Source organism: Phacochoerus africanus, chromosome 1 (assembly GCF_016906955.1).
Source record: "Phacochoerus africanus isolate WHEZ1 chromosome 1, ROS_Pafr_v1, whole genome shotgun sequence".
NCBI lineage: Eukaryota > Metazoa > Chordata > Mammalia > Artiodactyla > Suidae > Phacochoerus > Phacochoerus africanus.
The window spans coordinates 191,309,669-191,315,944 of record NC_062544.1 but is presented as its reverse complement, the minus strand read 5'-3'; positions in this window follow the sequence as shown (position 1 = coordinate 191,315,944).

The window sequence follows — 6,276 nt, the reverse complement described above, 5'->3', positions numbered from 1 at the left end:
CCTCCTGTGACAATAGCAAAATACTCATTAAGTCCTGGTCATTCACTTTCTTGACACTGCTCCTTGGTTCTTGTCTTTGCTATAGAAAATGATTTCCTGCTACTAGGCATCTCCACAAAAGCTGCTCAGCCTCTTCCATTCTATACCTGGGCTACTCTTCCCAAGCTCCAAACAATCCCTCCAAGCCTTTCACTCCCTGAGGACAATTCCTTCCCTAAGATTAGAGGTCCCTCCAAACAGGAATTTTTTCATTGATCTCCTCATTTCCACACTTAGCCCCACTTGTACCCATCATTTTCTTACCTTATATCTCAAAAGGAAGACGCATTGCCTCTGGTTTCTAAGGCTGAGTCCCTCAGTCTTGCACTCTGTTGCCATCTTTTCTATTTTCTACGGAACATCACTACACTGCTGACACTTTCTTTTGTATCTTCAACTGATGCCTCTGTTTGCATCTTCCCTGATTTTGAGAGAATCACCTGGGAAGCTTTGTCAAAACATATGTGCCTATCTTCTACTTCTTTCTCACAGCTACTTTGTAGTTGCTCCCTGGCATAAAGGTAGTCAGAGATGTTTGAAATCTGTCTCTACATTCTTGTTGAGATCCAAACCAACAAATTTTTCACAAGAAGGAAATGATGACTAGAGTGGTCAAATGACTTGCTTAAGTTGTCAAACTTGATAAATGCCAGGATTTGAACTCAATTTTTATGTATGTATTTATACTTGGTTTTTAAAAAATGATTGGATACATATTTATAGCAAGTCAAGCAATACAGAAGTCTGTTTAAAAAAATTCTGTCTCCTTTTCTGCTTGATATTACTGACGTAACTAATATTAAGTTTGATAAATCTTCCATTCTTTTCTATGCTAACATTTATTTTATTGTATGATAAAGCAGTGATACATTTCCAGTTAAGTAAAAAGTCTGATTATCCCATTTTTAAATTGAGATAGTTGACATATCATTAACATGTAACTGTTTAAAGTATACAATTCAGTGGTTTTAACATATTAATGTGGTTATGAAACCATCACCGTTATCTAATTTTTGGACATTTTCATCACCCCCGAAGGAAACTGCCCATTAGCAGTCATTTCTTATTTGTCTTTCCTTCAGTCTTTGTAATTATTAATTTACTTTTTTCTTTATAGATTACCCATTCTAGACATTTCATATAAATAGAAACAGAATATGTAGCCTTTTGTGTCTGGATTCTTTCACTGAGTAATGTTTTCAGGGTTCATCTTTGTTGTAGCAGGTATCCACACTTCATTCTTTTTACAACCAAGTATTTCATTGTAAGGATAGACCACATTTTTTTTATTCATTTATCAGTTGGACATTTAGCTATTAGGAATGACGCTGCTATGAACTTCCATGTACAACTGTTATTTCCCTTTGGTATACACCTAGGAGTAGAATTGCTAGGTCATATGGTAATGTCATATTTATCTTTCTGAAGAGTTGCCAAACTCTGTTCCAAAGCAGCTACACCATTTTAAATTCCCAACAACATAAGAGGGTTTCAGTGTCTCCACATTCTTGCCCATATTTCTTGTCTTTTTTTTTTTTTTTTTGTCTTTTTGCTATTTCTTGGGCTGCTTCCGCGGCATATGGAGGTTCCCAGGCTAGGGGTCTAATCGGAGCTGCAGCCACCGGCCTACACGAAAGCCACAGCAACGTGGGATCCGAGCCGCATCTGCAACCTACACCACAGCTCACGGCAACACTGGATCCTTAACCCACTGAGCAAGGGCAGGGACCGAACCCGCAACCTCATGGTTCCTAGTCGGATTCATTAACCACTGCGCCACAACGGGAACTCCTGTTTCTTGTCTTTTTAATTATAGCTGTTCCAGTGTATGTAATGTGATATTTCATTGTAGTTTTGATTTACATTTCCCAAATGAGCAATGAGCTTTTTATGTGTTTATTGGCTATTTGCATATTTTCTTTGGAGAAGTGTCTATTCAAATTCTTTTATTTGATTTTTTTGAGCTGTAATAGTTCTTCATATATGCTAGAAACAAGTCCCTGATTGAATATATAATTTGCAATTATTTTTCCCATTATTATTACATTCTCAAAAGTGTCCTTGATGTGCACAAATATCAAAATTTTGTTAAAGTCTAATTTATCATATGTCTGTCACATCTTAGAAATTTTTGCCTACTCCAAGGTCATGAAACTTCTGTGTTTTCTTCTAGATATCTTGTAGTATTAGTTCTTATACTTACGTTATTCCATTCCATTTTATTCCAATATGGTGTAAAGTAGGGGTCCAAGTTTTTTCTTTTGAAAATGGATTTCCATTTATCCCAACACTATTTATCAAAAATCTGTCCTTTCCCAATTGAATGGTCTTGGTGCCCTTGCTGAAAAATCAATTGTTCATAGTTATATGGATTTATTTCAGGACTTTTAATTTTATTCCATTTATCTATGTTTATCTTTATGCTATTACCAGACTGTCTTGATTATTGTAGCTTTGTAATAAGCTCTGAAATTGGGAAGTGTGAGACCTCCAGCTTTGTTCTTTTTCAAGATGGTTTTAAAATTCCATATGAATTTTAAATTAGGTTGTCAATCTCCTTAAAAAGGCATCTGGAGTTTTGATGATGATTTGTTGAATCTGTAGATTAATTAGGAGAATTTGACATATTTTGAGATTTTCAATCCATGAACATGGAATATTGTTCCGTTTATTTAGGTGTTTACTCTGATTTTAATGATTTCTGGTTTCTGGTGTCTTGTACTCCTTTACTGAATTTATTCCTAAGTATTCTTGGTCATAAATAGAATGATTTTTAAATCTTATTTCTTTGGATGGTTCACTGCATCCATATGGACATGCAATTGTCTATATAGACATACAATTATAGTACATAGACATACAACTGACTACTATATCCTGGAGTCTTGCTGAACTGGTTTATTAGCATTAATAGGATTTTTGTGGGTTGTTTAGGATTTTGATAAGATCACATCAACTGCAAATAAGGTTTTATTTCTTTGCAGTTTGTATACTTTTACTTTTTCCTTACTAATAATCACAGTTAAAACCTTTGAACAATGTTGAATAGAAGTAAAAAGAGTGAATATCCCTGATTAGTTCCTGACCTTTAGGAGGAAACCCTTTTGTCAGTAAGTATGAATTGACTCTTGGTTTTTCATCATTCCTCTTTATCAGGTTGCAAAGTTTCCCGTCTTTTCTTGTTTTATTGACTCTGTCATGAAATACTGGATTCTTCTCTAATGTTTTTATGTTTTTATGTGCCTATTGATATTTTTCCTTTTATTCTATTAGTATGGTATATTAGATTAATTTACATATGTTGAACCCACTTTGCATTCCTGAGAAATCCACTTGTCAGTGGTTTATATTCACTTTTTAAATTTAAGTACAGTTCATTTACAATGTTGTTTCAGTTTCAGGTGTATAGCAAAGCAATTCAGTTATATATACATGTATATCTTATTTTCAGATTCTTTTCCCGTATAGGTTATTACAAAATACTGGGTAGAGTTCCCTGTGTTATACAGTAGGTCCTTGTTTGTTATCTATTTTATAAATAGTTATGGGTATATGTTAATCCCAAACTCCTAATTTATCCCTCACTCCCCTCTCCCTTGCTAACCGTAAGTTTTCCATGTCTATGCATCTATTTCTATTTGGTAAATAAGTTCACTTGTGTCATTTTTTTTTAGATTCCACATATAAGTGACATCATAGGATATTTGTCTTTCTCTGTTTGCCTTACTTTACTTAGTATGATAATCTCTACTTGCATTCATGTTACTGCAAATGGCATTTTCTTTATGGCTGAGTAGTATTCCATTGTATATAGGAACCACATCTTTTTTATCCATTCATCTGTCGATGGATAATTGATTATGTCTTGCCTATTGTAAATAGTGCTGCAGTGAACACTGGGGTGCATGTATCTTTTTGAATTATGGTTTTCACCCAGTGTATGCCCAGAAGTAGAATTGCAGGATCATATGGTAGTTCTATTTTTAGTTTTTTTCAGGAACCTTCATACTATTCTCCATAGTGGCTGCACCAACTTACAATCCCACCAACAGAGTATGAGGGTTCCTTTTTCTCCACATACTCTCCAGAACTTACTGTCTATAGACTTTCTGATGATGGCCATTCTGACCGATGTGAGGTGATAACTCATTGCAGTTTTTGATTTGCATTTCTTTAATAATTAGTGATATTGAGCATCTTTTCACATACCAGTTGGCCATCTCTATGTCTTCCTTGCAGAAATGTCTATTTAGATCCTCTGTGCATATTTTGACTAGTTTTTTAATTTTTTGTGTTGAGCCTTATGTATTTTGGAGTTTAATTCCTTCTCTGTTGCATGTGAATATTTCTCCCATTCTCTAGGTTTTTCTTTTTAATTTTGTTTATGGTTTCTTTAGCTGTGAAAAAGCTTGTAAGTTTCATTCTATCTCACTTGTTTATTTTTATTTCCATTACTGTAGGAGACAGATCTAAAAAATAATAATTGTTATGCTTTATGTCAAAGAGTTTCTGCCTATGTTTCCCTCTAGTAGTTTTATAGTATCCAGCCTTGCATTTAGGTCTTTAATCCACTTTGAGTTTATTTTTGTGTGATGTTAGGGCATTTCATTTGTTGCATGTACCTGTCCAGTATTCCCAGTACTACTTATTGAATAGACTGTTTTTTTTTCTCCATTCTTGCCTCCTTTGTCATAGATTACTTTACCATAGATGCACAGGCTTATTTCTTGGCTTTCTGTACCATACCATTGATCTATATTTCTGTTTTTGTGCCAGTACCATACTGTTTTCATTACTGTAATGTTGTAATATAGTCTGGCGTCAAGGAGCCTAATTCCTCCAGATCTGTTCTTCCTTCTCAAGATTGCTTTGGCTACCTGGAGTCTTTTGTGTTTCCATACGGATTTAAGAATTTTTTTCTAGTTCTGTGAAAAAATAGTATTGATAATTAGATAGGGATTACATTGAATTTTAGATTGCCTTGGGTATATAGTCATTTGACCATATTAATTCTTCCAATCCAAGAATATGGTATCTTTGCATCTGTTTCTGTCATCTTCAATTTCTTTGTCTTATAGTTTTCAGAGTATAGATCTTTTGCCTCCTCTTTATCCCTTGAAATTTTTTTTTGTCTCATTTTGCCTTTTCTAGGGCTGCTCCCGCAGCATATAGAGGATCCTAGGCTAGGGGTCTAATTGGAGCTGCAGCCACCAGCCTACACTAGAGCCACAGCAACATGGGATCCAAGCCGCGTATGCAACCTACACCACAGCTCACAGCAATGCTGGATCCTTAACCCGCTGAGCAAGGCCAGGGATCAAACCCACAACCACATGGTTCCTAGTTGGATTCGTTAACCACAGAGCCACGATGGGAACTCCCCCTTGAAATTTTTTTTTGATGGGATAGTAAATGGGATTGTTTCCTTAACTTCTCTTTCTTATCTTTCATTGTTCGTGTATGGAGATGCAACTGATTTCTGTGTATTAATTTTGTGTGCCATGACTTTATCAATTTCATTGAGCTCTAATAGTTTTCTGGTGGAGTCTTTAGGATTTTCTATGTACAGCATCATGTCATCTGCAAACAATGACAGTTTTACTTCTTTTCCAATTTAGATTTTTATTTCTTTTTCTCTGATTGCCATGGCTGGGACTTCCAGAACTATATTGAATAAAATTGGCAAGAATGGACATCATTGTCTTGTACCTGATCTTAAAGGAAATGTTTTCAGCTTTTCTATATTTGTTTTTATGATACTGGATTCTCTTTGTCAGTACTTTGAGGATTTTTGTATCTATAGTCATAAGTGATATTGATCTTTCTTGTGACAACTCATTTTTAATACATCTAAGAGTAATGCATTCATATTTTTGACTACATATGGAGAGATATTTAAATTGCTTTTCTCTGTAATAAGCAGTGCTGAAATAAGTATCCCTTCACATACCTACAAATTCATTTTATTTCTGTAGACTTCAAAATATAAGACTGCTTAGTCAAAGTATGTGTTCATCTTAAATTTGTTTCAGTGAAATATACTTGACACACACTATCATATTAATTTCTGCTACACAGCAAATAATTCAGTTATATGTATATATACATTCTTTTTAAAAATACTGCTTTTCATTATGATTAATCTTAGGATGTTGAATATAGTTTCCTGTGCTTTATAAGAGGGGCTTCTTATTTAACCACCCTATATATAATAGCTTACATATGCTAATCTGAAAC